The following is a 27,824-nucleotide window of genomic DNA, read 5'->3' as shown; positions in this document are numbered from 1 at the left end:
CCCCTTGTGTGGCTTCTCTGGGTCACGGACCCAGTGTAACTGCACTCCTTTCTCTGCCTTTGAAATCCCCTGTGACCCTGCTGTAGGATTTGGCCGTAGGAAACATAACTTCAAGCCAAATTGTTGTGGAGGTGGTTTGCAATCTGTTCTATTTGAAACCCTAATAAAAAGGAAATTGCTACTACTTTGCCTTTGTGATTTAAACACAATAGTATGCTAAACACAGCAACTATTAGAGAGTTCCAGACATAAGCATTGCTGTGTTGCAAACTTGCAACGTCTTCACAAACAGGATTCAGCTGGAGCTAGTCTGGTGGGAACAGCAAAGCACCAGCCCTCTAGGGAATTTCAGCCCTACCAGGAGAAAGCCTCTTCTGATTGGCTGCCTCCTCTACTTGCCCGTCTCCTGGGGATGAGCAGCCAATCAGAGCTGCTACAGGAAGCAGGCAGAGCTTTCCCCCAGGATCCCAGAGGACTTTGGGGGTAGGGAAGAGGGAACAGCTGACACCATTCTCACAGGAGGATAGGTGAGAGGAGGGAACAGAAAATGCTCAGCAGGTCGGGGGCTCGGTTTCCTCCTTCCCCCTTCGCCTTGTGAAAAATGGATCCGACACTCTCTGCTTCTGTTCCTGTCCCCAGTCCAACACCAGAGGAGGGGTGAAAAATCCCTGGAGTTGCTGCCACATCCAGGCCTGGGAAGGGGCAAAGGGGATCCTGCTGCAGCCCCCCAGGCCTGAGAAAGGGGAGCAAAGATACACCCCCCAGCGACTGCAGTAGGAGCAGAATTGATATGGGTCATGGGAGGAAGAATTTATGTGGGGGTTGTATCACTAACTGCTGGATGGGGGATGAATAGGTATGGGGGTAAGGGGACACTGAATTAATTAATTAATTAGCATTTTGGGGTTTGGAAGAAGCTGGAAGCTGTGCACCATCAGGCAGGCAAGGGAGTTCCAAAAAAAGAAAAAACCACCAACAAAGAAAATATATTTGGCCTTTCGCTTTCAATATATGCCACAATAGTCCAGTTACTACAAAAATTGATATTGATACCCAACACTTGGAGCTTCAAGTACCCAAAATGAGCTGCAGCTTTCAAACCATAACAGCTTGTTTTATTTTTAGAGTATTACTGAGTCCTCATGATGGATTTGCCTGGAGTTACTTTTGCTGTGAACCTTGAGGAAGAAGTGAGGAAAGGGATTGTGGAGACATAAATTTCCGTTGGTGATAAGTTCACATCTGTTTTGAACTGTGAAATGGCAGATCATTGTGAAATCCTCTAAGAGCGTCCCTTTTAAATACCAAATAAGCACAGCACCAAAAGCACATAAAGAAATAATTGAAAGACTCTGGAGGGAAGCCAAGAGGACGTGGCTAATGTTTCACCTAATCTCTCCCCGGCTCTACTCCTACAGTTTTGCCTGCATGACGTGAACTTCGGAGCTCCATCAGGCAGCTGCTTCTTGACTGTTTGCACTGTCTGACCTGTTGGCAAAAGAACAAGAACAACAAAGAAGCTAAAAACATAAAACTGTGAGAGATTAAGAACTATGTGCCTCTGAGGATAAAGCACTCACCTTTCACCGAGGGGGCTGGAGTTAAAGTCCTTCTTGAGGACAGAGCTTGGAAGGCTCAGCTTAGTTCTCAGCTGACATCTGTCCGTATCACAAAACTAGCGTGCATAATTTATGCACATTTAGTTGTCTGTTCAGGAGAGGCCCAGTACAGTCACATGATAACTGAAATACCGTACACATCTAGAGATGGTGGTTCCTTCAATTCAAGATGCGGATAACTGATAACACAGTGTGGGAAAGCTTGCACTGCAGCTTGTGGGTTTGTACCTGTCCTGTGAATAGGAAGGAAGATCCCAAAGCACTTTGGTTTCCTGGCCTTCAGTCTTTTGTCTTTCACATGCCCAAAGTCACTTATATTCACACACGTGCACTCACACACACACACAAATATGAACCTTTCTTTGACCATTAAATAGGCACTATTTGAATAATCAACATACTTATTCAAGCTAATTATCCTGAAGCCCTTTCTAAAAGCCCAGTTCTGCAACTCTTGCTTACACTGAGCAGCACTCACTTGTGTGATTAGTCCTATCCACAGCATGGGACCAGTTGCATATGTAAATGCTGCTCAGTGTAAGTAAAGTTTGTAGAATCAGACCCAAAGTTCAGTTGTTAGTTCCTCATAGTCAAGGTAAGTTAAAATGAAGTTGACAAACAGAAGTACCAAAGGGAATGTAGCTACTGCATCTGCAGGAAGTTGGACCTCTCAGATGCTAATGGTGTTAATTATTGATTGTACCTAGTTACTGCAGTTTAAGTGAAGCTTTTAGGACTGATCTTACCTGACCTTAAAATATCAACTGTAATTGCAACATATATTATCACAGAGTGCTGCAGAAGATCCACAGGGTTTTTCAGGTGACTTAAAAGGGACTTTAACAGGGAACAAAAGAGAACAGAAATTCTAAATGAAAAGAAATAAATCATAAACCTTTACAAGCTGCTGAGCAAATCCTTGGGCTTAAATAATAAATCATCAGCATGCTGGACTTGTGACAAAGTCCCCAGTGTATCAACAGAGAAATAGCGCTATAGCAGAGAAAGCAAATAAATACAGGAAGTGGTAGAGGAATGATATACAACAAATAACTCTTCTTAGTAGGTATGCATGCACCAATTTAGAAGAAATAAAACCAGCCCAAACCTTTGGTCAATACTTGAACCAAAGATGAAATCAACGTTTTTGGGGGTGGGGAGGGGAATGGGATTTGAGAAAAGTTTAGGTAACTTTTTATCCCATTCCTTTTCATTTTGGCTGGCAGCTGAAGTCAAAGTGATGAAACAGTGCAGGAAAGGAAGTTCTTGTGGTCTTTCTGGGCCAACCTACAGCAAAAAGTACCGGCAACCCAACCATAAACAGGAAGTGTTGGAAATCTTCTGAGAGACTCTGTCCATGCAAAACTTCTAGCCCAGTTTTGCAGACATGGGTAGATTGTGATGTACAACCACAGAATCTTATTTGGGTTGATGCAGAAGTGCACGTCTCTAGTGTGAGCACTGGGAGACACTGTGGCTGGAGCTCTAGAGAGTATCACCACTGTACAGTCTTTGCAGATGATATAGCATCTTGTCCCCTCTGCATCCACACAGACCTTATCTGGAATACCATGTGCAGTTCTGGTCTCCCATGTTTAAGAAAGATGAATTCAAACTGGAAGAGGCATAGAGAAGGGCAACTCAGATGATCAGAGGAATGAAGAACCTGCCTTATGAGAGGAGACTTAAGGAGCTTAACTTGTTTAGCTTGACTAAATGAAGGCTGAGGGGTGATATGATTGCTCTCTATACATGCAGCAGAGGGATAAACACTGGAGAGAGAGAGGAGTTTTTTAAGTTAAAGGCAATGTTGACACAAGAAGAGATTGATGTATACTGGCCATCAACAAATTTAGGCTTGAAATTAGATGAAGGTTTCTAACCATTAGAAGAGTGAGTAGTGGGGACAAAAAAACCTAATTTGTTTCAAGACTGAGCTTGATAAGTTTATGGAGGTGATGATGTGATGAGGTTGGCTACAATGGCATATGGCCCATCCAGGACTGCTATTAGGAAATGTCTCCAGCAGCCAGGCATGGGGTACTAGAGGGGGAGTGTGACGTTATTGACATGAACTGTGACCATATAGATCATTGTTGCAACCAGGGTCCTATAGTTGCACCAAATCTTGTACAAAGGAGGTCAAGCAAGGTCTCTATAGAAAGGTTGCAATTTTCTGGTTATGATTACACTGTCTGTATGTGTTTATCATTTTTATATTTGAAGTTATGAATATTGGCTATGTACGTGTATCTCAATGTGTTTGATTCTAAGTAGACTCAGTGAAGCATTTGGTCAGCTTCTTGAGAAAGGACTATTCTCAGTAAGTGCTCAATCAAGAAACACTTAACTGACAATGGACTTTGGGAGACGCCAATCCACATCTGAGCTTTCCTGGGAATGGTCAAACTAACATGTAAACAATGATGTCGGACTGCAAAAAGCTGAATCATTCATGGACATGTGACTTACCCAGGTGGCTACAACCTCCATCTTGTTGATGTGACTTTGCACAGAAGAACAAAGGGGTTTCCGCCCACAAGAGAGGGAATATAAAAGGCACTGGAAGCCTCTCCATTTGGTCTTCAGCTGGCTCAAGAGATGGCCTCTCCACCCCAAAGAGATGCCTGAAACTGGGACAAAGGACTGTAACTACTGGGGTGTGAGTGATTGCTGGACCCAGTCCATAAACCACAACGTTGGTCTGAAAAGGATTGGGCCTAGATTAGGAAGGAGTCTAGTCTGTGAAAGAAGCTTATCGGAACATCTCTGAGGGTGAGATTTACCTGCATTCAGTTTCCTACTGTATTAGGCTTAGACTTGTGTGTTTTGTTTTATTTTGCTTGGTAACTTACTTTGTTCTGTCTGTCATTTCTTGGAACCACTTAAATCCTGCTTTTTATAATAAATCACTTTTGCTTATTAATTAACCCAGAATAAGTAATTAATACCTGGGGGAGCAAACAGCTGTGCATTTCTCTCTATCAGTGTTATAGAGGGTGGACAATTTATGAGTTTACCCTCTACAAGCTTTATACAGAGTAAAACTGATTTATTTGAGGGTTGGGTCCCATTGGGAGCTGGGTGTCTAGGTGCTAGAGACAGGAGCACTTGCTAAGCCATTTTCAGTTAAGTCTGCTGCTTTGGGGGCGTGGGTCAGACCCTGGGTCTGTGTTGCAGCAGATTAGCGTATCTGGCTCAACAAGGCAGGGTTCTGGAGGCCCAAACTGGCAGAGAAAACAGGCTCAGAGGTAGTCTCAGCACATCAGGTGACAGTCCCAAGGGGGGGGGTCTCTGTGACCGAACCTGTCACAGGGAGGGCTCTGAGTTATTACAGAGTTCTTTCTCACGTGTCTGGCTGGTGGGTCTTTCTGACAAGTCTGTGTCTAATTGATCATCATCTTTGGTGTCGGGAAGGAATTTTCCCCCACGTCAGATTGGCAGCATGGGGCATGGGGCACTTGCTGGTTTGAACTAGAGTAGATGGTGCATTCTCTGTAACTTGAAGTCTTTAAATCCAATTTTAGGACTTCAGTAACTCAGCCAGAGATTATGGGCCTATTGCAGAAGTGGGTGGACGAGGTTCTGTGGTCTGTGAGTGCAAGAAGTCAGACTAAATTATCATAATTAAGGCTGCGAGTTTGTCACGAAGGTCACAGAAGTCAGGCAGCCCCTGGGCCAGTCGCACCAGCCATTGCTGAAGCAGTCTCAGGCCACCGTGTTCCCCCCTAACCCCCCCAGCAACAGCAGGAATTTGGGTGTGGAAGGAGGCAGGAGGTTGGGGCACGGGACGGGGTGAAGGCTGTGGGCAGCACTTACCTCCGGGGGCTCCCCAGAAGGGGATTGTGGAGACATAAATTTCCACTGGTGATAAGTTCATATCTGTTTTGAACTGTGGAGGTGTGGCCAGGCAGCTCTGCGCATTGCCTTCACCTCGAGCGCTGGCTCTGCAGCTCCCATTGGCCAGGAACCATGGCCAATGGGAGCTGCAGAGGCAGAGCCTGCGGGCAGAGACAATGCGCAGAGCAGCCTGGCCACACCTCTGCCTAGGAGCGGAGGGAAGGGGATGTTGTCACTTCTGGGGAGGTTCTGAGCCAGGTAGGCAGATTGCCAGCCCTGCCAATCCCTTCCTCCCCCTCTCCCCCGCCTCCAGCACCCACAGGGGTCCCAGGCCATGCGCCACTGCCCGCTCCCCCCACCAGCAGGGATCTGGCAACATGCCACTGCCTGCCCCCCTCAGCACCCATGGCACCTCCTAGCTCCCCCTGCACCCAGATTTAGCCACGGGTATACAGTACAAGTCATGGACAGGTCATGGGCCATGAATTTATGTTTACTGCCCGTGACCTGTCCATGACTTTTACTAAAAATACCCATGACTAAAATGTAATCTTATTTATAAGCATGTGAGCCAAGCTGCCAAACCTTTTGAGATTTCCCTGTTGCCTTTTCTTTCTCTTCTCTGTCTCTGGAGATTAGGGGCAAGGTACACTGCACTGCACTCTATAGTGCCTTACTTTTCTCACTGTCTTTGCCGAGCAAGAGTTACTTCCCATTAGAAAAAAGACGTTATATATAGGTATTTTAATTACAGTGCTCTATTATTCATTAAGATTAGCATCACACTTTAATCACAACCAAAGACCTCATCTAACCCTGTTTGCTCAACACCAAAGAAAATCACATCAGTTCTAAACTAAGGAATTTGCCATACTCCATCAAACCAGTGCAACATCCCTTCTCAAACAGTGGCCAATACCAGATGCAGAAGAGGAAGATCCAAGAAAGTGCACTGTGGCCAATTATAGAATAACCAGTCTGTAGGTGGAAGTTACTTTCTAACCTCCATTATACCTGAACCATGACGTGTATATCCTGTCTATATTTTCCCTGTGTAATGAAGCTGAATGTTCTTATTATCCATAAAACACTGTCTAATCCTTTTTGGAATCCTACTAAGGTCCTGGGCTTCATTATATTGTGGTATTGAGTTTCAGAAATAATTATGCATGACGTAAAATGTCTATCTGTCTATAGTATTTATGTGACCCCGACCACCACTGTGGCAGCTGAGTGCCTTACAGTCTTTAATGTACTTATCCTCACAACACACCTATGTGGTAAGGAAATGCTACTATCCCCACTTTACATATAGGGATTATTGGTTTGATTCCCAGCTGGGATGTCAGTATAACTCCACTGACCTCAATGGAGGTATGTCAGTTTGCACCAACTGAGGATTTGACCACAGGAATTCAAATTATGAAATTCTGTAGTGAAAGAGAAAGCATTTAATGAACTGCAAGAACATTTGTAGGTCCTCCCAGTTGGTGACCGAGTGCCACGGTGTATGGTCTACTACAAAGAGGAGTGTGTGGCGTGAGGAGTATAAAGAGTCCAAATGATGGAGTATTTGTAGGCCCTATTTAGACTGTCTTCTAGGTGGTGTCTGGCATGGTAAATAAAAGCTTCTTATATACTATCCAAAGAAGGAACAGAGATCAAACAGAAGACTAAATTCTGCTTTTATTTACAGTAAAATAAATCTAGAGTAACTCCATTGGTTTCAACAGATTTACTCTGGGAGTAAGAGATCCTCCTAGGCTCCTTGATGCATAAAGCAAAAATGTTTTACTTCAAAGGTGACCTTTAGGGGAAAAACCTTTGGGTTGGCACCTTTTTTCCCTTCTTTACAATGTACATGGAAGGCCTGAAAGGTTTAGTGTTGTTCCACCTTTTTAAAAGTTCTCCGCCTTCCCCAGCTTGTTTTCCACACTCAGACTTGAAATGTTGTCTACCCTGAATATTTTATGGCTGACTGTAGCACTGGTAGGATTATAATATCACATATATCAAGGAAGTTAAAGTGACCCCTAATGGACTGAGAGACTGTTTAAAAATATTTTCTTCCCTGTCAGTTGCTTGTTTTTGTTGAAGTTGTATTGTATTTAACTCAAGCAAACTTTTGGAAAACAAGCAACTTTTTAAAAAATATTCATCATCTCTTCCTCATCAGTTAGGGGCTGAAAAAGCTTGGAAAAACACAGTTTTGAGAGTGCTGGTGAGCTATGGAGAAAAGCCAGGGATGACTAGACTTGACATTTTTCTTGTTACTTTGCCTTGTGAATTTTGTTCCTAAAGTGTAGGATCTGCACTTTGTTCTAAATAGTTTACTGTATACTCTTAGAAGAAATTGTACTTTAACAAAATACAGTATCCAGCTTTCTACACTAAGATTAGTGCTTGTATGTCATCCTATTCTATGGATTTTCAGTGGTCCAACAGAGACAATAGGACTGGATGGTTTCTTTGTTTGTTTTTTCTTTTCTATCCATAAACATCTTTTTCATCACTCCTTGCTTTTGAGTCATAGAATCATAGAATCATAGAATATCAGGGTTGGAAGGGACCTCAGGAGGTCATCTAGTCCAACCCCCTGCTCAGAGCAGGACCAATCCCCAACTAAATCATCCCAGCCAGGGCTTTGTCAAGCCTGACCTTAAAAACTTCTAAGGAAGGAGATTCCACCACCTCCCTAGGAAACGCATTCCAGTGTTTCACCACCTTCCTAGTGAAAAAGTTTTTCCTCATATCCAACCTAAACCTCCCCCACTAAAACTTGAGACCATTACTCCTTGTTCTGTCATCTCCTATCATTAAGAACAGTCTAGATCCATCCTCTTTGGAACCCCCTTTCAGGTAGTTGGAAGCAGCTATCAAATCCCCCCTCATTCTTCTCTTCCGCAGACTAAACAATCCCAGTTCCCTCAGCCTCTCCTCATGAGTCATGTGTTCCAGTCCCCTAATCATTTTTGTTGCCCTCCGCTGGACTCTTTCCAATTTTTCCACATCCTTCGTGTAGTGTGGGGCCCAAAACTGGACACAGTACTCCAGATGAGGCCTCACCAATGTCGAATAGAGGGGAATGATCACATCCCTCGATCTGCTGGCAGTGCCCCTACTTATACATCCCAAAATGCCATTGGCCTTCTTGGCAACAAGGGCACACTGTTGACTCATCTCCAGCTTCTTGTCCACTGTAACCCCTAGGTCCTTTTCTGCAGAACTGCTGCCTAGCCATTTGGTCCCTAGTCTGTAGCGGTGCATTGGATTCTTCCGTCCTAAGTGCAGGACCCTGCACTTATCCTTATTGAACCTCATCAGATTTCTTTTGGCCCAATCCTCTAATTTGTCTAGGTCCCTCTGTATCCTATCCCTACCCTCCAGCGTATCTACCTCTCCTCCCAGTTTAGTGTCAATAGTCAATATATAAAATAGCGTTCTGTACTGGATGTACAATTAGAAATGGATTAAAAGAAGAAAAGGAGTACTTGTGGCACTTCTGTAGAATGATTATCTGCCAACATCTGTCCCAACATCTGATTCTGAGCAGACTTTTCTGTATATTTTACAGCTTTCAGAAGAGATAAATAGGAATTACAGAGGGAGGAACTATTCTGTTCCAAAGCAGAGTGGTGCAGCTTGACATTGCAAAGTCTAAAGAGTATTAAAACAATGGAAAGGAGAATCTTCTAAATAATTAAGTAATTGGGAATTGCAGTTAGAACTCAGCCTTACGGATCAGGGATATTGCTAGATTAGCAGTTAAAGGAATCAAGCAAATCAAAAAGCCATGGACAAAACTTACAGACATTACTGAGCTGATCTCTGATGAAGTTTTTTAGTTCATACAACCTTTAACTGTAACAATGCAAAGACCTTGCCACACTGCTCACATTGTTGCCACAATTCAACTGGTGAAACAAGAAAGTAATTGGAGTTTGAAAAACTTTTGTTGAGCAGTGAAAAAAATGTGGTTTGCGGACGCTGTTTTTTCTCTCTCTCTTTTTCCGTTTTTTTCCCCAGAAGAAAAATGGTTTTATTGTTACAGCTGTATGACTCTCAGCTGCTCTGATTCAAAGCGGGTTCGATGAACTTTTTGTTTTCAGCTTGCAGGATACTGCAATTCCATGTCATATAATTAAGGTTTCAAATTAACCTAACAAGTCAAAATGAAGCTCATAAAAGACGCTGAGTTTTGGGTTGAAACTATGGGAATCATGCACTATAGCAAGCCTTTTATTAAATCTGGGCTGAGTTTCAGGTTTATAATAAACCTAGACTCCATTTAGAAAGGTTTGAACAGCTTTCTGTACTTCCCCATGGAAGTGGTTCTGATCTCACTTATACTGGTATAAATTAGATGCAACTCCAGTAAAGTCAATGGACATATGCCGATATAAAACTGGTGTAGGTGAGATCAGATTCAGGCCACAGGTTTTCAGATAAACATATGTGCCTCTTAACAAATTACTCTGGAAGAATTGTACTGAGCCAGCAGTGTTATATTGTTTTTGGGAAATGGTCATCTTGCTTTAGACACGACAACAAATTTTGCTACAAAATAAATACAGAAATCAGAATTTTAATACAGTTCAGGCACCTTCTGGAGCCTTAGTTCTCTCAGAGCTAATTATTCCTACACATTATTATGTATGACTTCTTGACTGTATGAAGGAAAAAAGAAACAGCAATAACCCTACACCTCATCATTATTATAACAAAGATTATTGAAAGATTTTAATAAAGTCATACAGGTTATCTTTTTGCAAAACCTGCAAATATCTCTCTGTGTTTACATGTAATTAAGACAAAAACAGCTGTTTCTCAGATAAATTGATATCCCCAGTAAGGCGTCTCTGGAGAGCTTATCCTTCACGCTGAGGGGAGGAAACCTGAAAGAAGGGATGACAAATTGAAATGTACAGTATTCTAATGCTGTAGGTGCATGCTATCTGAACAAACATACGGTAATGCTCTCCCTGCTGGCCCTCAGGCTAATTCCTCTCATCCTCCAGAGACCAGTCTCTCTATTGAATTGAGACATTTTATCGCTTTTTGACAAGTTTGCAAAATAGGTGGAGAAGAAATCATAACCTGCCATATGCCATTCATAAAATAATGATGATATGGGCAAAAAATCACACTGACAACATGTTTCCAGTTTTCCATCCTTTGCTCTAACCTTTTTCCAAAACAGAATTGCTTAGGAGTATGTGACAGCAAGGGAGTATGGATCATTTTTTAAAAGGGACTTCATCTATTCATGGATTTTAAGGCTAGAATCAACCATTATGTATCATCTAGTCTGACCTCCTGCTTAACACAAGCTAAAAAAAACCTTAACCAGTTCAAAAACTGCAGACAGTTTTGCACTGAATTTTTCATAACTCCGATGCCTGCTTCTGATTTTCTCACGCTGCTTTTATGTTGCTGTCATTCCATAGGGCTTGATTCACCACTGCATTACTCTCGGTTTATTTCACTAACTGTACAGTCTGCACACAGAAATCAGTATTGTTATGCATGCAATAACTTGGTCATGAAAAAGTGCACACATAAAATAGCTTGGGAGTTCAATGTTGTGCATATAACATTAAAAACTGAGTTCAAAGCCCTTTTGAAAATTTGGCAATACAAGGCTGAGGAAGAGAGCTAGAAAGCTAATGAAAACTGGGGGAGTAAACAACATTTAGTACAAGGCTGAAAGTGGGTTGCTATGCAGTGGTACTGTGTACAGGTACGTCTTTCTCCCAACAATCCTGTTTAGTGGTGTTGAAACACAGATCCCACACAACTGGTTGTGGTAGCTCACTGGTCAATGCTTTGCTTATTCTCTAAAGCCTCGATGCACAAAAGTTGTTAGGTATCTACAGCCCAGTTTTGGCTCCACTGCAATACACAAAACAATTGCCTAACCCAACAGGCAAAGCAGATTTAAGAATCCCCTACTCTTTCCTTTTTCCTCATAGGTGTGTTGTTATGGACAGAGCTGGTCAACTTCTTTGCTGTGAGTGACTAATATTCTTTGTGACGTAAGCCCTCCTTTCTGTTTGTGGCCAAGCCCTTTTCATACTATAAGCATTTAAGTATTTATCTGCAGTGGGAAAGTTACTGGGCCAGAGACAGAGAGAAAGAGAGGGAGAGGATGACTCTGTAGCTCAGGAGCAGATTAAAAATCAAACAAGCCGCATACAGCAGCAAGATGGTGTGATGCCTTCTGAGAGGTATTAATTACTGGATCCCTAGCATATATGGGATGAGTAGGACCCTACCAAATTCACGGCCATGAAAAACGTATCACAAACTGTGAAATCTGGTCTCCCTCCCGAAATCTGGTCTTTTGTGTGCTTTTACCCTTTTCTATACAGATTTCACAGGAAAGACCAGCATTTCTCAAATTGGGGGTCCTGACCCAAAAAGAAGTTTCAGGAGGGTCACAAAGTAATTTGCAGGGGGGCGGGGGGTGTCACAGTATCGCCACCCTTGCTTCTGTGCTGCCTTCAGATCTGGGCATCTGGAGAACAGCAGCTGGTAGCCAGGAAGTGCTCTGCCAGCAGCAGCGCAGAAGTAAGGGTGACAAGCATACCATGCATACCATGCCACCCTTCCTTCTGTGCTGCTGCCTGCAGAGCTGGGCGGCCGGAGAGTGGCCCCTGCTGCCTGAGGGCCCAGCTCTGCAGGCAGCAGCTCAGAAGTCAGGGAAGCAATACCATACCATGCCCAGCTCTGAAGGCAGTGCTGCCACCACCAGCAGCACAGAAGGAAGGGTAGCATTTCCACAACCTCCCCTACAATAGCCTTTTGACCCCCCACAACTCTTTTATGGGTCAGGACCCTTAAAATTACAACACCGTGAAATGTCAGAGTTAAATAGCTGAAATAATGAAATTTATGATTTTTAAAATCCGATGACCAGGAAATTGACCAAAATGGACTGTGAATTTGGTAGGGACCTAGGGATGAGAGAGGGCTGCCACAACTACAGCTGGTCATATAAAAAATTCACTCTGTGATATTTTCATGTATAACTTATGATGAGTTTGTTCCACAATTATTTGGGGAATCATATTATTTCCTGTTTCCTGTATTTGAATATCTGCTGGTTTAGTCATGTAGATGTTTGTCCTAAAATTCATACTGGAGTATTGTTATTCATTATTTGATATTCATTATTCACTTTTTGTAATTCTTATCTTTAAGCAGGATCAGCTGTCCAATCAGGGAGCAGACTCCCTGTGACTTAGATGACCAATCACACATCTGAAATAACGAGTAAGAAAAAGTCAAAGTGAACAGTCTGTGAATGACCCGCATGGTGAAGCTTATTCTTATAAACTGTGTTGTAGATACATACAGTGTGAATGACAAATACATGGGTTAGGTCACAAGCAGAAAGGAGGCTAGCTTCTCAAAGAATATTAAATAATTTGGCAAATAATTCAACCAGCTCTATCCATGGCAACACACATGTGAAGAAAAGGGAAAGATTAGGGTTCTTTTATGTCCTCTTTGGCTGCTGAGAGAGCAGAAGAAAGAGAAGAAGCACACTTAACCAGTATCCAAGGGCCAGGGCCACTTCCTGACTGGCTGAGATGAGGAGAGTTCCTCTGTAAGGAAGGAAGAGGTTTATAGGGAAGGAAGAGGTGCAATTTGGCACAAGGGGTGTGGTTTGGCCTGTGAGATTGGGTGTGGCTAAAAGGCAACGATACTGGGAGGAGAGGAGAAAATAGCACAACTGTGAGTAAATGAAAGAAAAGTGTCTGACGGACAAGCAGTCATAGGGGAAGGGGCCCAGAGTTTGGATTGTGGGAAGTGTGAGAGTGGGTGAATAAAGGAGATTAGAGTTGTACTTTAGAGATTAGGGATTTTGTGATGTGGAAGTAGGTGATTGTGAGGGAAAGGGGACAGGTCTGTGGGGCATTTCATGGCAGCTGTAAAAAAGCCACGGAACTTCTAGTGCAGTGGTTCTCAAACTAGGGCCACCGCTTCTTCAGGGAAAGCCCCTAGCTGGCCGGGCCGGTTTGTTTACCTGCTGCATCCGCAGGTTCGGCCAATTGCAGCTCCCACTGGCTGCGGTTCGCCGCTCCCAGCCAATGGGGGCTGCAGGAAGGGCGGCCAGCACATCCCTTGGCCCGTGCCGCTTCCCACAGTCCCCATTGGCCTGGAGTGGCGAACTGCGGCCAGTGGGAGCCGCAATCGGCCAAACCTACAGACGCGGCAGGTAAACAAACCGGCCCGGCACGCCAGGGGCTTTCCCTGAACAAGTGGCAGTCCTAGTTTGAGAAACGCTGCTCTAGTGCAGATTGCTAATGAATAGTGTAATAAATTGGGAATACTGTGAATGTGGATGTGGAAAGTGATGCTTGATACTATTCTATTAATCATACCCCACTTCAAACCCTACTTAAATAGGCACTTACTGTAATGCTATTTAATAAAATGGTAGATTAGTCCACAAGACATTCCAATAGCTCCCCAAAGCATTCTCTATCCGTAGAAATACACAATGAAGTCTATTTAATATAGTCTTCATTGCAAACTGAGCGGAAGAATTTAATAGACTGCAGCCTTTTGTCTAAAGGACAAAAGCAGAGGTCTTTGTAAGACTGGATACTCAGGAGTCTGCTTTTGGTTGGTACTTAAGGGTCTGTATTATGGTCATGGAATTCTTCTTGGGAAGTGCTGTACATAAAAAAGAGCAGAAGGTGCTTTTCCCATATAGTCTATTACTTCCTGCAATTCATGAGAACTCTTTCCATGTGTATAAAGGTCACCTTTCATTTATGTGCCACATCTGTTTGTGTTGCTGGAAGAGAGTGCCCTGAAAACCCATCAGATAAGAAAAGTCAAGGGAAAGTGGAGAAAGGATGGCCATTGTAGTGTCCCTCGAGGGAGGGCAGAGACAGGACATTTTATGAATAATGAATATTAAGGAAATTCATTATTAAGGTCACTGGATGCGGAAAGACCTTGTAATTTTCCCTGGCTCTGTAGCTCCCAGGTTGACTAAACACAGTCTGTGCTGCCTACTGGGTGTCTCTAAGTCCTGGGCCTGGTCTGATTGATGGGAATGTTGACTATACCATAGACAGGCATCGAATTTCCCCTGAATGCCTCTAAAATAGTTAATGAGGTAACCGCAGACACCTGGAATGCAGAACAGTGAAGAGCACAGAAATCACTTAAATGATTGTCTGCGGTTAGACTAAGCATCCATGAGCTTATTAGAATTCAGAAGCAAAAATATACTGAAATATGATCCTTTGCCCTACTCTGACCTGTAGGGAACTGCTACCACATCCACTGGGAAGGGACTCTTCATAGCCACGAAAGTGGGAGCATGATTTTACCCGCACAGGAAGTAGACATTAAGAGTAGTTAGAGCCACAACCCACAATATTTAACCAATCCCCTCAATAACACCTGAGAGACTGAACCCACCTCCACCGCCAAGAGCCCCACAGATATTGGGGGTAGAGGGGGATCTGGAGACAGTGGCTAGCACAGTGCACCCCAAGGAAGACATGGTGGTCAAAGAAGTGGAAGTGGATGATGATAAGAGACAGGTGAAAGGGACATCCAGTTGCATGATGAGCCAGGACTTCTTCTTAACTCCAGAGGGGTCTAGCTAGTCCCAGCACTCCGGCTGAGTGGCTCCATCAGATAAGGAGATGAAATAAGGTGCGTAAGGAAGACATATTCCATGAGGTGCTGCAATCCTCTGATGCTTCGGATTGTGAGCAGAGAGCTTGGAGAGAGGCTACCAACGAGGAACTGTGTATGGATAGCCAGGAGAGGAAACAGGGCCAGGAGCAGATGATACAACTGCTGCAGGACCAAACAGACATGCTGAGGTCCCTGACTGAACTGCAGATGGAACACATCCATGCTTGCCATCCCCTACAGCCCATAGAGAACAGCCTTCCATGCCCTCCCTACATTCCTCACACACATTCCTTGCATGTTCCCGGGCCGTCTCAGTACCCCATGCACTCCACCCCAAGAGACATGTATCACAATGACAGCTGGACGTATACACAACTGTGAGAGCCTCATGTGAAAATGTGCTTTTCATTTTCATATCCCTTGTAGAAAACGGAAATGTTTGAACTGCTGTTGAATGAAAATGTACTTATAGAAAGATAAGGACTATTTATTTGTCTTCTACGAATGGTGGTTGCTGCTGAATTCATACACACCGGCAATTGGTGCATTTGCATTGTAAATTTAACACACACGACAATCATTCATTACAAGGTTCATATTACGATGTAAGAAAACAATGCCTGGCTTACTGTATTACAGTCAGACATGTTACTGGGGCTCATTGTCAAAATGCTCCTTCAAAACCTCCCTGACTCAAATAGCCCCCAGTTAAGCCCCTCTAATAGCCCTGGTATTTGGCTGTTCAAAATCAGCAGCCACCCGATTCACCTCAATGCTCCACCCCTGTGGAAACTTCTCTCCCTTAGCTTCACAAATGTTATTCAGAGCACAGCAGGCTGCTATGACCCTGGGAATATTTTTCTCACTGAGGTCTCACCTGCCAAAAAGGCAGTGCCAGCAAACCTTTAAGCAGCCAAAGGCACATTCAACAGTCATTCTGCACCTACTGAGCCTGTTGTTGAAGTATTCCTTGCTGCAGTCAAGGTTTCCACTGTAAGGCTTCATGAGCCATGGCGGTAAGGGGTAGGATAGGTCTTCAAGGATCACTACAGGCATCTACACAACCTGACTGGAATCTTCTGGTCTGGAAAGAAAGTCCCTGCTTACAGCTTTCTGTACAGGCCAGTGTTCCTGAAGATGCATGCATCATGCACCTTCCCTGACCACCGCACATTGATGTCAGTGAAATGACCCCGGTGATCCATCACAGTTCTTGCAATACTGTAGAGAAGTAGCCATTTCTGCTGATGTACTCTGTCGCAAAAGTACAGAGTACTGGGCTAAAACTGGGATATGCTTGCATGCCATCTATCACCCCACCACAGTTAGGGAATCGCATTGACACAAAGCCATCCACTATTTCCCGCACATTACCCAGAGTCTTAGTCCTTCATAGCAGGAGGCGATTAATGGCCCTACACACTTGCATCACTACAACCACTCTTAGGGCAGCTGTCATTTTGATGTCCTGCACTGGAGGGCAGGAGCAGCACCGCACACAGTTCCAGGAAGGTGGCTTTGCACATTTGAAAGTTTTGCAGCCACTGCTTGTCATCCCATACCTGCATAACAATGCTATCCCACCACTCAGTGCTTCTTTCCTGCAACCAGAACCAACCATCCACCATGTTCAGCTGCTCTGTGAAGGCCAAAAGCAATCTTGAATTGTTTCTTTCCATGGGACATGTCAGAGCACACACTATGGAGTTATCATCAGATTTGCAGCTCGTGAAACACTATAGGATCAGCCACGTTATGTTTATAATGCTCATCACAATACTGGAGAGCAGTGCAGGATCCATGTTTTGAGACAGAGATGGCAGGGGCACAGTTTACAGGGCAATACAGTCAGAACCCATGGAATGATGGGATGGAGAAAACTGCATCATGAGACAGTGAATCCATCCCCATGAGGTACTGTGAACCCTTCCCAGAACATCCAGCAGCGTTGAATAGTGGGATAGCTACCCTCAGTGCACTGCTCTCTCTGTCAATACAAGAGCTCCAACGGTGGACAGGCTCTGCTGTCACAAGGCGTGTTGTGTGGCCATGCCAGAGCAGTTTAATTACAGCAGTGGATGATTGACGACCTAACTTAAGTTGACTTATCTTTGTAGCGTAGACATAGCCTGATTGTAAGGAGCCGTTAGTTGATATAGTTCATAAACATTTCTACAGCCAAAGATATACAGCCAAATTCTGCTCTCAATTACACCACTGTAAATCAAGAGTAACTGAGAGCAGAATGTGGCCCACAGCTAACAAGTGGTAGTAAGCATGTATAAGTGCATTTCCATTAATGTTAAATCATGAAACGTGAAAAAGTGATTAACTTTGGGATATCTGTTAAGATCAAACTTATGAATTTTGAGGTTACCCACTACTTGATTCTGACATTAAGTCTGTGTAGTAGTAATTAGAACTGTCTAGTTTTAGAAAATTCATAAGCAAGTTTGTGGTCTGTTCTTTCATGGAAATGCATATAAAGTTGAGAAGCCCTGCAGATTTCCCAGCCCATGAACTCTAATCTTCATGTCCTGAAGGTCCTGAATACACAAAAAGAGCATGACATGCAAAATTTGAAAGGTGGTGCAAGAGTCAGTAATTGGAACAAGGATAGAATTATGATTGTCAATTAACTGATTGAGTGAGGAGGAATGTGAAGAGGAACAGACAATGAAATCATTTAAGAATGTGCAAGGAAATGCCCAGATCTATAATGGACAATCAAAAGTACAGCAAGAAATGAGTTTGTGATGATCAAATAGCTCTCATGCACCTGCAACAACAAACTCAAGAATGAGACCTTGGGTACATGAAATATGAATTTAGGAAGTTGACAGAAACTAAATGAATCAAATTAGGGAAAAAACTTCCTTGATGTTGAATCAGAAAAAAAACACTGAGATGAAGATTAAAATCAGCCACACTAAGGCTGTGGAGTTTTTTTAAAAGGCAGTGAACAGGAAATCATGTCAATAAAATTATAGGGGGGAAATGCCTGGGTGCCTTTTGAGAAAATGTTCAACTATTACTACAAGGTGCTAAAACCAAGCAGCTGTAAGGGATCCGTCTCTGCAGAAGGATATTGGGGTGTGTCAGTATTTTGAGCAACGAAAGGACAATGTAAAAACTGCAACTCCCTTCCTCCCCTTCCCCCACTCTGCAAGACATCCGGATTCCAGACAGTAAAAAGTCATTTTCTTTTGCAGTTTTGTCTTTTTTCGATTCTGGGTGACAGGACTGGATACTTTTCAGAGTAGTAGCCGTGTTAGTCTGTATTTGCAAAAAGAAAAGGAGTACTTGTGGCACCTTAGAGACTAACAAATAAATTTTGTTAGTTTCTAAGGTGCCACAAGTACTCCTGTTCTTTTTGGACTTGATACTGTGGTTAAAGTACTGCTGTTGTCTCCACATATCACTAAACATTGTACTTAAATTAAAGGTTTCCTCTTGTGCTGCCTACTGGCACACAGCACAGTAGAGAACACAGTACAGCAGCTACCTGGGACAATGTAGTAAAGTTTCTTGTGTCTGGTTCTTTTTTCATTGTCTGTTATTTCTGTAATACAACTGAGGTAGCTGTGACCTTATTTGCTGTTTTATTATTGGGATGTGCTACTATAGTTGCCTTAGTTATGTTTTTTCTCTACACTAGTCTATGCTCTTACTTTTCCTAAAAGTTGTGTGACAAAATACAATAAGCTTTGAATTCATATTAAAACACAAGTTACTGTTAGCATTTGCTTGAAAAAACCCACTAAATTTTTATCATGCTAGAGTTTACCTAGAGACACATGAGCAATTTGTGCTACAGTGTGGACTATCTGCAGGGATACAGGGTTGGATGGGTGCTGCGTTGGGACGCTCTTTCGCTGGTTCTTGTGGGAAGCAGACAGATAGACAGTGCTTTTAACGTCTTTGCCTGGAGAAAGGTGTTATCTACTGTTGCAGGCACAAAGCTTGTGGCTTTTCAGAGAATAATGTGCCCAACCCTAACAACAGGAAGAGTAGATTTTTTTCCCCTTGGTCAGTAAAGCATTGACCAACAAAATGTTTGTCCACCTCTATATTTAGTGTATTTTCTTAGCCATATAATATTGTTTTCATTCTTCATTTTGTTTAGAACAGCCACTTTATATTGCATGAGTTTTACACAGTTTCCACGAGACAGTATGTTCGTTTACTATTGGTATTGGATATGAGCTTGTTTTCAGGGTGCAGATTTTCTTCAGTAAAGCATTTTCGATTGGTCGAGTTCTAACGACTGTTTAATATCTGTAAATGTTGCAAGAGGGGGATTAAATAAGACTGAGGAGCAGGTACTGGGGAAGAATTTGGTTTTAGGGTCAGGAAGCCCTTTCACTTTGACTGAAGGTTTTTGTTATTGGATGCTAGTAAACTATATAATTACCATCAATCCAATCAGGTGATGCAGATCCCCAGAAAGAAGGTGGGAAATTCTTCAGAGGGGAAAGAGAAAAAGACAGGGAAAAGGTGAATGAAGAACCTGTAGGTGGTATTATGAGAGAGGTATATAGCAATAGATCATTGATTGTACATGTTAAACGGAAAAGACCATTTCCAAAGAACTCAACTCTGTTATGTCTTTTGTTTGCTGCCATTTCCAGGGCTGCCAAATCACAATGTTCATAAGTCCAGTCCTCCGCTCATGGGGATGTTGAGGACTTCCATTTCTGTAGCACTAGTTGCTTTTTTCTCTGTGTTATGGAATAAGTAGAAGCCAGTATCCATGGAGGTAGTTCATGCAATCTAGAAACTATGCACCCAATATGAACAGCTGTGACGAGAAGGACTATCACTTGGAGGGTGAGAGAATCCTGGAATACACCTCCCAAAAACCAGTCATAGAACTTTCCCACAACATATGTAGCAGCAGGCCTCACAGAGCCCAAAAGCACCAGAAGATATCAGTATCCTTTATCACAATCTTATAAAGGCTGGTAGGAGACCAATGAAGGTAAAACAATAATTACTGTTGGCTGTCTATGATGGAGACATTTGGAGCACATTTTGTTAAATCCAGTCCAATCCCATAGTCCATTTGAGTTTGTAAATCGAATGTCTCTGCCCCATGTTTTGGACTTAACTATCTTGAGTAATTTTGTATTGTCTGCAAATTTTGCCCCCTCTCTGTTCACCCCCTTTTCCAGATCATTTTTGAAAGTATTGAACAGCACGGGTCCGAGTACAGATCCTTGGGAGACCCTGCTATTTACCTTTCTTCATTGTGAAAACGGACCATTTATTCCTATCCTTTCTTTCCTATATTTTAACCAATTATTGATCCATGAGAGGCTTTCCCTCTATCCCATGACTGCTTAGTTTGCTTAAGAGCCTTTGGTGAGGGACTTTGTCAAAGGCTTTCTGAAAATCCAAGTACACTGTATCAACTAGATCACCTTTGTCCACACCTTTTGTTGACACTGTCAGAGAATTCTAATAGATTGTAGCCAGCGTTGCAAGATATTTTCATGCCAGATGCGCTAAAGATTCATATGTCCCTCATGCTTCAACCACCATTCCAGGGGACATGCGTCCATGGTGATGACGGGTTCTGCTCAATAACAGTCCAAAGCAGTGCAGACCGACACATGTTCATTTTCATTATCTGAGTCAGATGCCACCAAGAGAAGGCTGATTTTCTTTTTTGGTGGTTTGGGTTCTGTAGTGTCTGCATTGGAGTGTTGCTCTTTTAAGACTTCTGAAAGCATGTTCCACACCGCGTCCCTCTGAGATTTTGGAAGGCATTTCAGATTCTTAAACCTTGGATCTAATGGTGTAGCTATCTTTAGAAATCTCACATTGGTATCTTCTTTGTGTTTTGTCAAATCTGCAGTGAGTGTTCTTAAAATGAACAACATGTGCTGGGTCAATATCCGAGACTGCTATAACATGAATTATATGGCAGAATGTGAGTAAAACAGAGCAAGGGACCTCCAATTCTCGCAACAAGGAGTTCAGTCACAAATTTAATTAACACATTTTTTTAACGACCGTCATCAGCATGGAAGCATATCCCCTGGAATGGTAGCCGAAGCATGAAGGGGCATACAAATGTTTAGCATATCTGGCACATAAATACCTTGCAATGCCAGCTACAAAAGTGCCATGCAAATGCCTATTCTCACTTTCAGGTGACATTGTAAATAAGAAGAGGGCAGCATTATCTCCCATAAATGTAAAGAAAATTGTTTCTCTTAGCAATTGGCTGAACAAGAAGTAGGACTGAGTGAACTTGTAGGCTCTGAAGTTTTACATTGTTTTGTTTTTGCCAAAAAAAGTTATGTAACATTTGTAAGTTGCACTTTCACAATAAATAGATTGCACTACAGTACTTGTAGGAGGTGAATTGAAAAATACTATTTCTTTTATCATTTTTACAGTGCAAATATTTGCAATAAAAATAATATACAGTTTGATTTCAATTACAAAACAGAATACAATATATATGAAAATGTAGAAAAACATCCAAAATATTTAATAAATTTCAATTGGTATTCTATTGTTTAAAAGTGTGATTAAAACTGTGATTAATCGCGATTAATTTTTTTAACTGCAATTAATTTTTTTTAGTTAACCGCATGAGTTAACTGCGATTAATCAACAGCGATACTTATTATTGTTTAATTTATTGATTTGTTTCTAAACTTTCTCTATTGACATCTCAATCTGGGACAGTTGTTCAGCTTTGGCACCTAAAAAGAATGGCTCAGGTGTGGGGATTCCCCCCTCCCACATCCTCTGCAGTGAAGACTGATGCAAAGAATGTATTTAGCTTCTCTGCAACAACCTCGTCTTCTTTGAATGCTCCTTTAGCACTTTGATTGTCCAGTGGCCCCAGTTGTTTGGCAGGCTTCCTGCTTCTGATGCACTTAAAAGAATGTTTTTAGCTGTTGTATCTTTGGCTAGTTACTCTTCAAAGTCTTCCTTGGCCTGCCTAATTATACTTTTACACATGACTTGCCAGAGTTACCTCAAAGAACCACTTCTAAATGTAGCAGAAGGAATTGTTAGGATCCTGGGTAGATCTACTCTGTTCTAGGTAGCATAGAAATCATGAAGAAGGACAGGGCTGTGGCAATAATATACAAGCCGTCAGGAACAGTATCACCGATAATGTCACGGCAAACCTGGTGGCTGAACTTTGTGACTTTGTCCTCACGCATAATTATTTCACATTTGGGGACAATGTATACCTTCAAATCAGCGGCACTGCTATGGGTACACGCATGGCCCCACAGTATGCCAACATGTTTATGGCTGACTTAGAACAACGCTTCCTCAGCTCTCGTCCCCTGCTCTACTTGCACTACATTGATGACATCTTCATCATCTGGACCCATGGAAAAGAAGCCCTTGAGGAATTCCACCATGATTTCAACAATTTCCATCCCACCATCAACCTCAGCCTGGACCAGTCCACACAAGAGACCCACTTCCTGGACACTACGGTGCTAGTAAGCGATGGTCACATAAACACCACCCTATACTGGAAACCTACTGACCGCTATTCCTACCTACATGCCTCCAGCTTTCACCCAGACCACACCACATGATCCATCGTCTACAGCCAAGCTCTACGATACAACCACATTTGCTCCAACCCCTCAGACAGAGACAAACACCTACAAGATCTCTATCAAGCATTCTTACAACTACAATACCAACCTGCTGAAGTGAAGAAACAAATTGACAGAGCCAGAAGAGTACCCAGAAGTCACCTATTACAGGACAGGCCCAACAAAGAAAATAACAGAACACCACTAGCCATCACCTTCAGCCCCCAACTAAAACCTCTCCAACGCATCATCAAGGATCTACAACCTATCCTGAAGGACGACCCATCACTCTCACAAATCTTGGGAGACAGGCAAGTCCTTGCCTACAGACAGCCCCCCAACCTGAAGCAAATACTCACCAGCAACCACACACCACACAACAGAACCACTAACCCAGGAACCTATCCTTGCAACAAAGCCTGTTGCCAACTGTGTCCACATATCTATTCAGGGGACACCATCATAGGGCCTAATCATATCAGCCACATTATCAGAGGCTCATTCACCTGCACATCTACCAATGTGATATATGCCATCATATGCCAGCAATGCCCCTCTGCCATATACATTGGTCAAACTGGACAGTCTCTACGTAAAAGAATAAATGGACACAAATCAGATGTCAAGAATTATAACATTCATAGACCAGTCGGAGAACACTTCAATCTCTCTGGTCACTCGATTACAGACCTAAAGGTCACAATATTACAACAAAACGACTTCAAAAACAGACTCCAATAAGAGACTGCTGAATTGGAATTAATTTGCAAACTGGATACAATTAACTTAGGCTTGAATAGAGACTGAGAGTGGATGTGTCTTTACACAAAGTAAAACTATTTCCCCATGTTTATTTCCCCCCTCCACACACCCCCTCCCCCCCCCCACTGTTCCTCAGACGTTCCTGTTAACTGCTGGAAATGGCCCACCTTGATTATCACTACAAAAGATTCCCCCCCCCCCGCCCCTCCCTCCCGCTCTCCTGCTGGTAATAGCTCATCTTAAGTGATCACTCTCCTTACAGTGTGTATGATAACACCCATTTTTTCATGTTCTGTGTGTATATAAATCTCCCCACTGTATTTTCCACTGAATGCATCCGATGAAGTGAGCTGTAGCTCACGAAAGCTTATGCTCAAATAAATTGGTTAGTTTCTAAGGTGCCACTAGTACTCCTTTTCTTTTTGCGAATACAGACTAACAGGGCTGCTACTCTGAAACCTACGAATATGTAGTAATGGGAGAAATGTAATAAGGACCAAGCCCAGATACCCACAAAGGGCCTGCCATAGCATAAAGGTTTCATAGCACATTTTAGGATTAGGAGTATGAATCCATCCTTAGAAGTATAGATTACAGAGTCTTAGCATGGTCTTTTTACCTTCCCTAGAGAAAGTCACTGATTTTTGTTTGGTATTTAGAGTGTAAGGGCACTAAAGCTGTATAGTAACTGGAGCAGGCCGCTCTCCATGACAACATATATCCAGCCCATAAGGAAAGGGTGAATACTTACTATTTTTCAAGTAGTTCACTATTGTGTCCAGCAACAAATTCAGATTGCACTAATCTAGATCTGAAAGCTGATTGCACATGTGGATCCCTATGTATTTCAGAGGGGCTGAGAACTACTGAAAATTCCACAGTTTTAAATGCGTGGGATCTCTGATTTATCCTGAGTTGTTTTTAAACCAAGCAACACATTTAAGTTATATGTTATATATATAGGATAAATAGACACTGGCTATAGAGTTAAACAGTAGACTTTATCAGCATTAATCATTAATGCATGCTAACTGTCTCCAACCCATAATAGTTGGTATGTTATTTGTATAACTGATTATATGCAGTGTGGGCAGTGCTTCCAAGGGGCACTCAAATTTTCAACCCATCTTCTCTGAATTATCTACACCTCCTCCCCTGCTTGCATGACTCATTTTCTGCTCCACTAGGGGTTAAAGCACAGAAGGGTGAACTCCCCCTCCTCTGCCAGAAGCAAAGGGAAAGATCTTTTCCTTTCTCTCTCCTGGGCTTATGGAAACATTGTTCTCCATCCTTCTTAAGTGCCAGGGACTCACCAAGCAGAGGAATATGAAGTGGAGCTTTTAAAATAAATACAATAATAATAATATACCATACTGGGATCAAAGAACGTGTTTTAAGAATGTTGTGGTACCCACCCTGGCCAGGAAAGAGATGCAGTTTTCAAACATCATTGCTTGTTGCTTAGCAAAACTGAAACTTTCGCATCATGGCAGAAAGTGGAGCCAAAGGTCAAAGGGTGTAAAAGCTGCACTTTGCTATCAGTTTGGAGGCTGACTCTTACCACTTCATCATCTCTCTCAGCATTCAAGGTTTGTACAGGTAGGGAGCTCAGAGAGGCAGAGGAGGGAAACTAGTGAAAAGTACTGTTGAACAATCACTAAAAGGTGTGGGTCATGGGTAGGATGTCCTGATTTCCATTTTTCAGAGTAGCAGCCCTGTTAGTCTGTATTCGCAAAAAGAAAAGGAGTACTTGTGGCACCTTAGAGACTAACCAATTTATTTGAGCATAAGCTTTCTTGAGCTACAGCTCACTTCATTGGATGCATTCCATTTACATTGTAATGTGCTGGAGCCAGGGGGAGTTTGCAAGTTGCGTTCTATATTGTGTTAAAGAAGAGGAAGGAGGATGTGGGAAAAATTGCATCAGAAAGGGCTTTTTGTTTTCTTTAGAAGAAAGATCCTGTTACTAGTAATGTTTATTTGTATTGAGGTAGTGCTCAGAGGTCTCAGGAAGAATCAGGCACCAGATACACAGGAGTTATACCTGTGCAATTAGGACACAACTGACCTAAGGACCTCATTGATTCTCCCCTGCCCTGAACCTTGTGCAGTCACAGCTGTGCAAAGTGGGTGTAAAATGCTAGCAGTTCAGAGTGATAGCATTTCACACCTACTTTACACTGGTGTTAATGACTATGCAAGTTGTATGGCAATAGAGAATCAGACCTATAGGGGTAGAATACATGAATGCAGTGATTATTAAATAAGGGTTAGAGCTGACAAGCCTCAACATGGTCACATATGGGAGAATGAGGCTCCTTCCAACACATACATGGCCACGTTAGGGCGGTTCACCGTGGCTTCAAATCCGGAGTAATGCAATCCCTGTGTTCTAGCTCATATGAAAAGAAAAGGAGTACTTGTGGCACCTTAGAGACTAACAAATTTATTTGAACATAAGCTTTCGTGAGCTACAGCTCACTTCATCGGATGCACAAAAGCTTATGCACAAATAAATTTGTTAGTCTCTAAGGTGCCAAAAGTACTCCTTTTCTTTTTGTGAATACAGACTAAGATGGCTGCTACTCTGAAACCTAGCTCAAGTGAGAGAGGAGGGAGCAGAGTTTTAGCTGTAAAAGAGCTGTCTGTGTGCAAAGGGAGAAGTAAGCTGCACCCTTTTGGGGACCCAGAGTAAAAGGAGAACAGGGAGGAAATTGTGACTGTATGAGAAACAACTCCTTCCCGTAGCCCCTCCTAGGGCTGTGGCTAAATGCCTCTCCATGCTCAGACCTGAGCCTAGAGGCTCAATCTAGGCATAAATGAATGCTGTGCTTATTTATTTGTACTTTTTGGAGTGACATCAGTATGCACCAAGCTGTAGTACATAGAGTTAAGCAAGTGGCTAAGAAGAATTTGCAGCTCACATTGTATGTCTGTCTCTTTTCAGTGTAGGGTAATTTAACTATTAAAATCATGTTTAGCATGATCTATTTAAAGGTTCAGAGTTAGAAAGTAAAATAATTGCCAAAATATTGTGTTGTTTTAAACTCTCGCTTTTTAGTTTAATAACTTATTAAAACAGAACTACATGTTATGTAGTATTTAAACACCAAGCAGAATAAACAACATTTATGTGTCTGGCAAACATGGCTTTATCATACCAAGCCCAGCACATCATGCAGAAATCAATATTTATTTAAAAATAAGAGCAAAGCCAGCCTAGGGGAGCCTCCCTCTGAGAAGCAGATTCCGTAGTCACTTAAGAAAGGAAATAAAAGCGAGGAAATGTCTGTCAAATAGCCTCTATAAGAGGAACAAGTATCAGTATGTCTAGATAGACAACGAAAGCTCATGCTCAAATAAATTGGTTAGTCTCTAAGGTGCCACAAGTACTCCTTTTCTTTTTTTAAAGAAAAAGACAAATACTTTGTAATTAAGCTGCAACACCAAAACTGGACCTTTATTGAGACCCTCATCAATTAAGCTGCTGTAACAAAGTAATGCTAAGAAAAGACACACCCGGTGGAAGTGTTTTAAAAAAATGTGGCTATATTTTCAGATGTGCTTAGGACCTTATAAACAATTCAAGGCCTCTAGAGAATAGGGGAATAATCAGCCCAGTAGGTCCAGAGCTAGAACCACCTGGTGAAGATTGGATCTTACTTGTAGTCCACCTATGGTAGCTGTATGACCCCTAGGACTGATTGAAACTTTCCCATCAAAACTATTTTTTGACTGAAAATTGGGTTTTTGACTACACAAGTTTTTGGTTTGTTTTTTCAAAAAGTGTCTTCTTTCTGTCCGTCTGTCTGTCAAAATATTTTGGCCAAAAAATGGATGTTTTTGGCCAAAACCTGAAATTTCAAAACAAAAACTTTTGGGTTATGGTCGAAATCTTTTGGTTTTTCAGTTGTCCAATTAAATCTTTCTGTTTCCAGTTTTGCGGCCAAAATTTCAAAAATTTCTGTGGAAAATGAGTAGATGCAGCCTGATATTCCACGTGGGTGGGTGTACACATTGTGCACTAGAGCCAGAGAACTTTGCCTAATATTGCCCATAGGGATGGCACTCACACCCTGGACGGACAAGGATGGCACCCTGACCCCCTCAGTTCCTTCTCACCACCAATAGCTAGAGTCAGAGCTCTGTATGGTGTCTTTGCCTCACACTTTCATTCTCAGGTTTCTTAGAAAATGTTTCTTGTATATATAGTAGTAGTAGTAGATCTTTAGGTTTAGTTTAAGTGTTAGTTAGTGTCACTAGAGTAGTTGGCTGCCCTGTGTGATGCTTTCACCAGGGTTCAAGCACTCTCTATCATGTGTGGGGGCCGTCCCCAACAGCACCACGCCCT

General features: G+C 42.5%; 1 protein-coding gene across 2 annotated transcripts in view; it reads right to left on the bottom strand.

The window, feature by feature from the left end:
* Window positions 1-27,824, bottom strand: part of LOC311519306 (uncharacterized protein) — a 146,203-nt gene that overhangs the window by 99,957 nt on the left and 18,422 nt on the right. Inside the window, exon 3 of one of the 2 annotated variants that reach the window (XR_014711250.1) lies at window positions 10,266-10,354. The exons of the other annotated variant lie outside the window; for it this stretch is intronic. The gene's annotated coding sequence lies outside the window, so the exon portion shown is untranslated. Of the gene's footprint in view, window positions 1-10,265; window positions 10,355-27,824 lie in introns of those variants that run through there. 2 annotated transcript variants of the gene reach the window in all.

The sequence above is a fragment of the Lepidochelys olivacea genome (genome assembly GCF_965140295.1).
Source record: "Lepidochelys olivacea isolate rLepOli2 genome assembly, chromosome: 4".
In the NCBI taxonomy this organism is placed as follows: Eukaryota; Metazoa; Chordata; order Testudines; family Cheloniidae; genus Lepidochelys; species Lepidochelys olivacea.
The sequence above is the reverse complement of the archived record's forward strand: the minus strand, read 5'-3'. Positions and strand labels throughout refer to the sequence as shown.